Source organism: Rhododendron vialii, chromosome 13a (assembly GCF_030253575.1).
Source record: "Rhododendron vialii isolate Sample 1 chromosome 13a, ASM3025357v1".
Classification (NCBI taxonomy): Eukaryota; Viridiplantae; Streptophyta; class Magnoliopsida; order Ericales; family Ericaceae; genus Rhododendron; species Rhododendron vialii.
The window spans coordinates 16,464,722-16,477,154 of NC_080569.1; positions in this window are offsets into that span (position 1 = coordinate 16,464,722).

Below are 12,433 nucleotides of genomic sequence, written 5' to 3' on the forward strand. Positions count from 1 at the left end.
AGGGTCCGACACTGTTCATGAAGCTGGTGATGCTCATCAGGACAAATGTCCTAGAGCAGAAGACTCCGGTGATGCCGCCGGACAAGCCGCAGCTTCGGTTCCAGCCCCCCTTTCGTCGAGTACCCAAGCGTTACCTTAACCTGGGCCCCTCAATTCACCAGGGGTGATTGGCCCGCTCATGTTGGGGATAGTGCAAGTTCCTCTGAAACTGCACTAGCACTTGCCCAAGGCCTTCTGCTACTTGTCGATATGCAGAAGGAGTCTGGATCTCCACCTGATCGGCTCATCTCCATTGGTCTCGTCAGTGGGATAAAGGTAAAGTATTATCATTATTTTATGCACGCTCCATGTTCCCCTTGTTCACTATTATAGTATTGTCACTATTCTTGGACATCTCTCAGTTCATTAAAAAAATGATTACACTGGGTGAGAAGTTCCAAGACGCAGATGCTGAGAGGATCAGGTTGTTGAACGACAACACTAGGCTGCTTCGTACAATCTCAAGACTAGAGAGAGAAAGAGACAAAGCCAAGGCTGATTTTGAAGAGGCGAAAGGCAAACTCGGGACAGCTAAAGACAGCCTTAACCAGGCTTTGTAAGAAATGGACAGGACCAAACAAGCTGCTTATGAAGAAGGTTACCAGAAGGGGTTCGATGCTACTACAGCCAGCTATGTGGAGCAGATGCCAGCCATACAAGACCAAATCTAGGTCGCCAGCTGGGAGGCCTGTTTGACAAAGGTTGGCACTACCGAGGACTCAGTCTTCTGGGTGGAGAATGACCTACCGAGCAGGCGTTCTGCAGCCTCTCAAGAACACGAGGAGACCCTAGAGGATGACGTTGAGCGGCAAATTGAAGATTTTGCTGATGCAGGAGAGGATACGCCAACTGACTCTCACCCTGTGCAATCACCTGTTCGAGACTCAACCATTGAGCCCATTAACCTGGAGGAGAATGCAACTGAAGGTGATACTACCGCAGGAGTCAGTGGAGAGGTCCCAGATGAAACTCATTCAGAGGTCCAGAACTTGGATTGATTTGGTAAGGTTGCATAAAATACTTTTTAAAACATTTTGGCCGGTCCTTTGTGACCGTGATATTCGAGCCCTGCGTAGCACCAATACGTTCTATACCTTGGTAATATTTTGGTAACACAGGTATTCGGCCCCTTGCGGCATGATAATACGTTTTTTGTTTGGCCCCGTTTGGCCAAAAGCTTCTTGTCTTGAAATTTTTGGATGCGAATAGGCTTTCCTAAGTATTTCAAATTTAGTTGAATATATGTTTGACTCAAGCTTTTCATACTTGTGTAATACATAATGCATGTTCGTGTGTGCTCCCCAAATTCCTCATATTTGGACACTACTTCTAAGTGTATTAGTAATTCCGTACTTTAGATTGTTTTAAGTTTCTCGTACTTAAATGTACTACAAATGTTCAAGCACGCTCTCATATGCAAACCAAGTTTTTTCGTACTTGTATATATTAAGTTTCACGTACTTAAATATTCTAAGTTTTGTAGGGGGATGAAAACAATTGATGCTTCGGATCAGCTGGATTGCAACGTATTATTCGTGCCTCTTCACCGGAACCCTAATTCATCGTCGGAACCCTAATCTGCAAAATAGACAAGGGGTGAGCGCACCTTTGCCTCTCGTGGCAAAGGCCCTCTGATGCCAAAGTTAGTATCACGTACTAGCAATCAAGACCTTAATTATCAGTAGGAAAGCTATATGAAAGCAATGTATTGCGTACCTTTTACCTCTAGGTTTACTCTGTTTATATAGACATTCGTATGCTTGGCGCTCAAGCATCCCTATTGCCATAGGATTCCCAACTCGTATAGGAAACTCAGGATATCAAGGATTCTCGTTTCCTTTATCAGCTCATTAGAAAAGAGTCCTCTTTGGATTCTTTTCCATAATGAGCTGAACATCCCATACTCGTTGGGTATCTTTCTCAGATCCTATATTTATAGGATCTCATCCCTTAACGGAATACCACTGTTTCTAGATCCTTCCAGAGTGTTCTTTTTACTCCAACATCTGATTGGATTTCTTTCTTTGTTCGGCTGTCACATCGCCAAACAGACTGTCTGGACCAATCACTTCACATGTAACTGGTCCTTTATCAATTAATTGGGCCATTGCCCTGCATGATGACTGTCCCGTCATCCCTCGTATCACGTGCTTGGTTCTTACTTCATCTGTTCGGCTGTATCATAACTGAGCAGTCTGCTTGGACCAGCTACTTCACATGTAACTTGGTCCAATGTAATCGGAATGTCTCTATCTGCCGAACAGTCAGTTTATACCCATGATTTCTCATGTCATTGGCCCTTATCGCTGTTCCATGCACTGACCGGCGATCAGTCATGTTCAATTTCTTACGTGTTCTTATACACCACGTGTTCGGCAATGAAATGTATCTGTTCGGGAATACCTCCCTACAATTGCTCCCCAGCTTCATTTATTTACCACTATTCGGGGGTAATATATGAAGCTTTAGAAACAAAAAATCAGCTAGACCAGACCCTTCTGATCCCGTGCAGTCATAATTTTAATATTCATTTGATGCTTTGGCGCCTTTGCCTTTGTACCATCTCGAGGCAATGACTCCACGTGTCTTATCTCGTACGCTTTACATTTAATGTAAACTGACGCTTTTGTCTAAACGACGTCAATACGTCGTTAGTTGAATCCCTTTATCCAGTTACTTTTTAAGTAACGGTGTGAGACGAGACGTTTCATCTCCGTCTCACACATTTAAACCCCTTAAAAGGGTTTTTTCACCCAAAGTTTCAAATCCTTCGTTTCTCTCTCTAAAACCAGACGAAAATCATCTACCTCTGATCCGCCATTGCTGTCATCTGTATTTCGATTGCATCTCAGGTAACAACTGCAATAGTCTCGTAAGACTTCTAATTCTCACCCCTTCTTGCATCTTGTTCTGAGATTTCATCTCTTAGGGTTTTAATTGCACCCAGTTTTCCTGATTTGCCTCGCCCACTTCTTTCGTTTCCATGGCAGATGATAGTGAAGACCTTCCAAAACCCAGTAAGTTTAGAAAACTTTGTGAAACCCCAACTGCCATGGCGGCGTTTAGGACTGAGTATAACGTCCCTGAGAACGTGGGGCTCGAACTCGCCCCTTTAGGTGCAGACAGAGATGGCGGTTCATGGGATAGGATGTGTATCCCAATTGTAGCCATTGTCGAAGGCGGAGTTCGTTTTCCCCTACACCCATTACTCCGTCAAATCCTAAACTGGTATCGAATCACGCCAATGCAGGTTTCGACTAATTTCTTTAGGTTAGTGATGGGAGTAATAGCCCTGAATAGGATCTTGGGGACCCAACTGGGAATTTTGGACATCCAATGGTGGTATAGCATTGTGCTAAACCCCGAATACAACACATATTATTTCAAAGTTAGGAAAGCAGACAAGCGTCTCGTGCTCAATTTGCCAGACTCTGCTCGTGACCACGAGGTTGATTTCCTCTACGTATCGAGAGTGTTAGAGCCGATAGGGGAGGACGGCCAGGTGGTGGGTTTGCATTGCCCCCACATATGGGGTTACCCACGTACGCCCCTAATTTTGCTTTATAATTCTCGTTTACTTTCTTCTCATAGCTTTTCTATATGTCTAATTGTACCTTTGAATTTTGCAGCGGAAAATGCTAACAGGCGTCCTAGACGTGAGCCGAGCTACGTCCGAACAGAGGACATCAATAAAATTTTAAAATACTCAGGCGTTCCTGGTACCCGAACAGCAGGTTGGGGTCGTGACGCTGATATACTGCTGGGGTACGACCCTTCGTACAGAGGGGTCATTGACAGAAGACTTGCCCATCCGAGCACCAGTACTGCTTCTACCTCCACATCAACTGCTCCTCAACAACGTATTTCAAGACTTCAAGCTGGTGTTACTGTTGCTGGTCAAGCTGGTGAAGTTCCCATTTCGGAAGGCGTGCCGCTTCCTCGTTTAAGACTTAGAAGATCTACACGTGGACCAGTTTCTGAACAGCAACAGCCCGAACAGCTGGTTTTAAATCGTGATACCAGCTAGTCTTCCTCCTCTGGTTATTCTCGATCACCTTGTGATCCAGGTACAATGACCCGTCAACCCCTTAAGCTGAGCTCTTTACTTACTGTGTTTGCACGAGGTCGAGGTCGGGGGAGGTCAATCGGGCACGCTCCCCCACCACCTCGCCGAACTAAGGGATCTTTGACACGATCCTCCACCTCTCCTCGGGAACTCGAGAGTTCCCAAGAGGCTACAGATGCCAATCGGAACAAACGTCCTAGAATTGAGGACCAGAGTACTTCAGCCGGACATGCTGACATAGCTAGCAACCAGCCCCCATCTCCAAATTCCCAAATGCTTCCTCAAATATGGGCCCCTCAACTCATAAGGGGAGATCGACCCGTCCATATTGGGGACAGTGCTAGTTCCTCCGAGACTGCACTAGCGCTTGCACAAGGCTTGCTACTACCTGTAGATGTTCAGAAGGAGGCTGCATCCTCTCCAGATCAATTGGTGTCCACTGGTCTCGTCAGTGGAATCAAGGTAATAGGTCTTTCTATACAAGTTGCACTCATAGTTGTGTTTCTGGTAGGCTCTTGATTTCTAATAACTACTAGTTTTTGCCAGTTTATTCAAAAAATGATGATGCTGGGGCAAAAACTACAAGAGATTGAATCAGAACGCAATAGGCTTTTAAGAGACAACTGCAGACAATTACCAGGCTTGAGAGGGAGAGGGATAAAGCTAAAGCTGAATTTGAAGCAGCAAAAAGCAAACTCGAAACTGCCGAAGGCAACCTCAACCAGGCTCTAACTGAAATTGATGGTACAAAGAAGATAGCTTTTGAAGAAGGCTATCAAAAAGGTTTTGACACAGCAACAGCAAGTTATGTGGAACAGATGCCGGGAATTCAGGATCAAATTTGGGCATCTTGCTGGGAGGCATGTCTTACTAAATTAGGGGTTGCCGAGGACTCTCCCTTCTGGTTTGACAATGATCTGCCGAGCAGTCGTGCCCAGAGCATTCAGGATCAAGCGGAGCATCCTGAAGATGACATTGAGCAACAGATTGAAGAGTTTGCCAACGCTGAAGGAGAGACCCCAACAGATACCCGTGAAGCTACGACAGAATGTTCACCTGTCCAGGACCCAGCTAATGAACCCATAATCTTGGAGGAGAATCCAATCGAAGATGGTGCCGATACTGAGGTCAACACTGACGTTCCAGAGGTCCAGAATGTGGACTGAGTTGGTAAGTATATGAACTGTTTTGGTTGCTGGTCCTGTGTGACCATAAGCATATTTTGGCCCTGTGAGGCACCAGTACTATCAAATACTTTGTTAACACAGGTATTCGGCCCTTCGTGGCATAACCTTTATGTTTTGCTCGGCTTCCCTGTTTGCTGCATCTGTTCGGATGCAAACTAGTTTGATCTAAGTATTTCGTACTTTTGATCATTATATGTTATGTTTATTTGCATAAGTGTTTCGTACTTTTAGCAAACATGATCTCTTGTTCTGTTCTTTAAGTTTCACGTACTTAAAGACTTGCCTAAGTTTCTCGTACTTAAAGACTTGTCTAAGTTTCTTGTACTTAAAGACTTGTCTAAGTTTCTCATACTTAATCCCTCTTTAAGTGTCTCGTACTTATATAGTTATGGCTAACATATACTTGTTATGCTTTTAAGCCAAGCCAATTGTTCTATACAAGTAATTCATATGTTTTAAGTTTCACGTACTTAAAAATATGTTAAGTTTCACGTACTTAAAAAAAAACATACAAGTGTATTCATACTTGCTATAACTTTTAAGTGTCACGTACTCAAACAAGGCATACAAGTGTTTAAGTTTCACGTACTTAAACAAGGCATACAAGTGTTTAAGTTTCACGTACTTAAACATATACCCTGCTCCCCAATACGAATAAGGGAAACTAATCTCGTAGTTCGTATTTTTCAAACAAATACCAAGAACACAACAGTTATACTAAAAAGTGATTTTATTCATAATCTGTAAAACTCAAGAGGGCGTTATTCGTACCCCTTGCAACTAGAATAATCAAAACTAGAACAAGGGAATTATATTCGTAATTCCCACACAAGTACGTAGTGCAAATCTAAAACAGAACTTAATGCTTCTTTAAACGAAGAATTTACGTAGATTATGGACATTCCAAGGCCTCGGAATTGGATTACCATCCAAATCTACCAATTTATAGGCCCCTACGCCTACAACTCGGTTACTCGATACGGGCCTTCCCAGTTGGCCCCCAACTTGCCTTCATTGGCCACCTTTGTGTTGCCGAGCACTTTTCGTAGTACGAGGTCCCCAACACCAAACTCTCGAGGGTGAACATGCTTGTTATAGCTCTTCATTAGCTGCTCCTGGTAGAAAGCCAGATGGACCAATGCCCTTTCTCTCCTCTCCTCGGCGAGATTAAGCTCGATTTCAAGGGCCCTGTCATTACCTCCACTTTCAACCAACACGGTCCTGTTGGTCGGCAGACCAACTTCCAGAGGTATAACAGCCTCTGTTCCATATGCCAATGAATAGGGGGTCTCTCCCGTAGACCTCCTGGGCGTTGTTCAGTGAGCCCATAAAACTAACGGTAGCTCGTCTGGCCATTTCCCTTTGGCTTTGTCCAGCCTTTTCCTGATCCGATCAAGAATTGTTTTATTGGAAGCCTCTGCCTGTCCATTACTTTGAGGGTAGGCTGGAGTCGAGTAATAATTCCTTATTCCATACTGAGCACAGAATGCTTTGAATTTCTTCTGAAATTGTGATCCATTGTCTGTAATCAATGAGTAAGGGACCCCAAAGCGAGTGATAATGCTTTTCCACACGAACCGTTCTATCATAGGTTCAGTGATTTTGGCCAGCGGTTCTGCCTCAATCCACTTAGTAAAATTGTCAGTTGCCACAAGCAGGAATTTTCGATTCCCAGTTGCTTTGTGTAGTGGACCCACGATGTCCATCCCCCATTGAGCAAACGGCCAGGGACTTGTCAAAGGCACCAGATCCTCGGCGGGTGTTCGAATCATTGGTGAGAATTTTTGACACTTCTCACAAATCTTCACATACACCTTTGCATCTTCCTGCATGTGTGGCCACCAGTAGCCTTGGGTAATTGCTCGGTGAGCAATGGATCTGTCTCCAGCATGGCTCCCACATGTTCCCTCGTGGATTTCATGAAGAAATTTCTGCACCATCTCAGGATGCACACATAACAAATATGGGCCTGTAAAGGATTTCCTGTATAACTTATCCTCTAGGGATAGCCAGAACCGAGCAGATTTGATTCTTATCTTGTGAGCCTCCTTTTTGTCAGAAGGGAGTATCTCATCTCGTAAGAACTCCATGATTGGGTCGATCTAACTTGGGCCTTGGTTCACGTCCAAGACCAAGTCCACACTTCTTCCAATGCTCGGCTCACTTAGATATTCGACTGGTACCTTCCTTTTGAACTCAGCAGGTACAGCTGCAGCCAACCAAGCTAATGAATCTGCATGTGCATTCTGTCTAGAACTTATCTGTTCAATATATACCCTTTCGAAGTTATCAAGCAAGTCCTTGGCTGCCTGTACGTAGGCCACCATCTTTTCATTTCGAGTTTCGTATTCGCCGGACAATTGATTGACCACAAGCTGTGAATCACAATACACCCTAACCCGTTTTGCTTTTAGGGTCTTTGCACTTCTTAATCCAGCCAAGAGTGCCTCATACTCAGCCACATTATTTGATGCGCTAAACTCTAGCCGAACAGATAATTCAATCAAAACTCCTTCAGGGGGAAAAAGGACAACCCCAATCCCTGAACCAGTATTACATGTTGATCCATCAACGAATAACTTCCATTCTACATGATCCTGTTCGGCTGAAGACTGAATCTTCTCGGGAGACGTCTTAGTCACCTGTTCCTTTCTCGTAGGAGGTAGGGGAGCTACCGTGGGAGAAAACTCTGCCATAAAATCAGCCAACACTTGGCCTTTGATTGCCGTGCGCGGCTGATAATCGATATCATACTGGCTTAATTCGACGGACCATGTCGAGATCCTTCCCGAGAAGTCTGCTTTTCGTAGCAGTGATTTCAATGGAAACTCAGTATAAATCACAACTTTGTGACTTTGGAAGTAATGTGGCAGTTTCCTTGTGGCTGTCCTAAGTGCCAGGACTAGCTTTTCTAACGGCAGATATCTCGTTTCTGCATCTAGCAATGTCTTGTTAACATAATAAATAGGGATTTGTTCCATCCCTAAGTCCCTCAACAGGACTGCACTTACTGCATGCTCGGAAACAGCTAAGTACAGAATTAAAGACTCACCTTGTTGCGGTGTTGACAAAAGTGGGGGCTCGGCCAGATACTTCTTTAGGTCCTGGAAGGCTTGTTCACACTCTGCTCCCCATTCAAATCCTTCCCTCTTTTTCAGCAATTGAAAAAAGGGTCTGCACTTGTCACTTGACCTGCTGATGAATCTGTTAAGTGTTGCAGCCATTCCAGTCAGTCTCTGGACTTCCTTTGTGGTTTTAGAACTTTGTAGCCTCTGTAGGGCTGTAATTTGATCAGGGTTAGCCTCAATCCCTCTCATGGTCACCAAATGGCCCAGGAACTTTCCTGAACCAACTTCAAATGCACATTTCGAGGCGTTGAGTTTCAGTTTGTACTTCCTCAAGATTTCGAAAGCTTATTTTAAATCAGCTATATGCCCTCCTTTATCTTGACTCTTTACCACCATATCATCTATGTAAACTTCCATAGTCTTTCCAAGCAACTTCTTGAACATGATGGTTGCAAGTCTTTGGTATGTTGCCCCATCATTTTTTAGCCCAAACGGCATAACACTATAGCAGTACAACCCTCGTGGTGTGATAAACGAAGTTTTCTCTTGATCAGGGCCGAACATAGCAATTTGATGATACCCTCGATATGCATCGAGAAAACTCATTCGCTCATAACCAGCAGTTGTATCAACCAACTGGTCAATTCTTGGAAGAGGAAAACTATCCTTTGGGCACGCTTTGTTTAGGTCTGTGAAGTCTACGCAGACACGCCACTTCCCATTCTTTTTCTTCACCACAACGGTGTTGGATAACCATTTTGGGTAGTAGACCTCGCGTATCGCTTTAGCCTCCAGTAAACGATCGACCTCTTCTATTACTGCATCCACATGGTGCACGGCTGCCCTCCTCTTTTTCTGAATGATCGGGTTATGTTGAGGATCAATGTTTAAATGGTGACAGATCGCATCTGCATCCACTCCAGGCATCTCCTCTGGTATCCATGCAAATACATCAACATATTCCTTCAGAAATCTTATTGATTCAGCCTTTTCCTCTACTGGCAATGATTCCCCTACCAAGAAATATCTCTCAGGATCAGTCTCGTTGATCTGGATTTTCTCCAAGCCTTCAACGACCTTTTCAGCCGGACTTCTTCCAACATCTTCGATAGTTGGTTGATCTGGTACTTCTAATGTATGGACATGGTGGACCTTTGGGGCTCTTTTAATAATGGAGATCAAACATTGTTGAGCAACTTTCTGATTGCCTTTGAGCACTTCAACCCTATTTGATCCTGGGAATTTCACCATCTGGTGATATGTCGAGGAGACTGCCCTCATCTTGTGCAACCATGTCCTTCCTATAATCGCGTTATAGGAAGATGGAACATCGACAACTAAAAAATCTGTTCTTAACACCACGGTTCCAGCCCGAACAGGTAGAGTTACGTTTCTCAGGGGCCAGACTGCTCCTGCACCGAACCCGATCAGAGGTGTTGTAGATGGCTCTAAGTCTGTTTGGGCCAATCCTAGCTTCTTGAATGCATCGTAGTACATCACCTCTGTACAACTTCTTGAGTCCACAAGAATCCTCTCAATGTCATATTCCCCAACTCGTAGGGTTACGACCAATGCATCGTTGTGGGGTATTTGGACCTCTCCTAGGTCTTCATCAGTGAATGATATGCTCTCCTCGCACACATCATTCTCTCGCCCTCTTTGTTTCCCAATCGCATCACATGCTGATCATGCTTAACTTGCCTTTGTAATAGCCTAACCTCATTTCTCGTATAAGGTGTGGCCAACCCATGTATCATATGGATTACTCCTTTAGGGTTTTGCTCGTAACCCAGCTCCATAGCTTTCCTTTTCTCCTTTGGATCCTCCTGGATAAATTCCTTGAGATAGCCCTGAGAGACCAAATCATCAAGGTGCCTCTTGTACATCTCACAATCCTCAGTCGTGTGGCCCCAATCTTTGTGGTAACTGCAGTGCTGATTCGTAGCACGTTTTGCATCCTTGTCTCCGCCTAGACTCGGGGGCCACTTAAAATATGGCTGATTCTTTATTCGATAAAGAATCCTGTATATTGGTTCCTTCCAAACCGTAGTGATAGAAAAGAAAGACTTTGGGTCAGGAGCTTGCTTATCTTTGTACGGCTCTTTCTTAGCCTGCCCATATTCCCTTCTCTCTCTATAAGTCTTGGGCTCTGGCTTATCCACCTTTTTGGCAGGTGCCTTCGGCTGTTCGGCAACCGTCCTACCGTCCTCACGGAGTATGTCATCCTCCATTCTGGCATGTTGCTCTATTCGTTCCATCAATTTAGCCAAAGTGGCTACCAAATGTTTATTTAATGAGCGACGCAGCTCTCCCCGAACAGGTAAACCAGTCTTGAAGGTGGCAATTGCATACTCCTTACTGCAACTTTCAATCTCGTTGAAAGTTTCCCAGTACTTCTTTGCATAATCTCTGATCTGCTCGTTCTCCTCCTGTTTCATGGTGGATAGACTCTCAAAGGTCTTTGGGGCCTTTTTGCTCGTCAGGAACCGAGCAGTGAATTCCTCAGCCAACTGCCTCCATCCTCGTATGGATCGCGGGCCTAGTTTATGAAACCAGGCTAAAGCCACCTTGCCAAGACTGGAGGGGAACATCTTGCATAAGATGGCATCATCTCCCTCGTGCATGAACATAGCCTGCTGGTAATGCTGGATGTGAGCTACGGGATCCGTATTTGTCTCGTAAAGTACGAACGTACCGTGCTTCACTCTGCTCGGCAACCTAGCCTCTTGTAGCCTCTTTGCAAAAGGGGAGGCTGCAATGTTACTTAGGGCCTTTCGTGCTGCTTCTCGTGCAGTTACTGTCCCATCCTCATGTTCCTTTGATTTGTGAGCCGTAGCCTCGACCCAATCTGCATCAGGCCTCTCGTACCTATCTCGATGATGCTTCCTTTTTTCCACCTCTTCTGGGGTGGAACTTCGGTCTTTGCTCCTCCTTTTTCGTGAAGAAGCCCTTCTCACCGGTGTTCGGCTTCTACTTCTGCTTCTCCTTTTTCGTGGAGAAGCTTCGTATCTCCCTTAGTTAGGACTTCTGCTCGTTCTCCTTCGTGAATGAGTCTACTTATGGATTACCAGCGTCCGTCCGTCCCTCTGGGAATGCCTACGAGAGAGTCCAGAATCTTCTGGGTGCTCTCGTACCCGTTGCAACTCCTGTATCTCATACTCTCGTTTCTTAATTAAACGAGCATACTGCTCGATTTCCCTTCTCTTTTTATCAAGGACTTCATTATCATTGTGTATACTTTTTGAATAGGTTACTGACTCATCCTTTCGATGAGACCTACTCCTTCTCGTGGAGCCAGTAGCAGTTTTATCTCTTTTTTCTCTGGAGTTATCCCCGTTATGTCTACCAATGGGCTTTCTCGGAGCACCTGGTGGAGATTTATCTCCTCCCCCACCCAACTGGTCCTTCGGACTAAATGGTGTGACTGGATCTTGTTCCATCATGGTTACTTTTCAGAAAAGTTTGTTCGCTTCCCACAGACGGCGCCAATTGTAGGGGGATGAAAACAATTGATGCTTCGGATCAACTGGATTGCAACGGCTTATTCGTGCCTCTTCACCGGAACCCTAATTCGTCGTCGGAACCCTAATCTGCAAAATAGACAGGGGGTGAGCGCACCTTTGCCTCTCGTGGCAAAGGCCCTCCGATGCAAAAGTTTGTATCACGTACTAGCAATCAAACCCTAATTATCAGTAGGAAAGCAATATGAAAGCAATGTATTGCGTACCTTTTGTCTCTAGGTTTATCTCTTATTTATAGATTTTCGTATGCTTGTTGCCCAAGCATCCCTGTTTCCATAGGATTCCCAACTCGTATAGGAAAACCCAGTACATCAATGATTCTCGTTTCCTTTATCAGTTTATTAGGAAAGAGTCCTTTTAGGATTCTTTTCCATTACTGGCCGAACATCCCATTCTCATTGGGTATCTTTCTCAGACCCTACATTCTCGGGATCTTATTCCTTAACGGAATACCTCTGTTTCTGGATTCTTCCAGAATGTTTCCTATGCTCCAATACTTGACTGAAGTCTTTTCTTTTGTTCGGCCGTCTCATGGCCGAACAGACGGTTTGG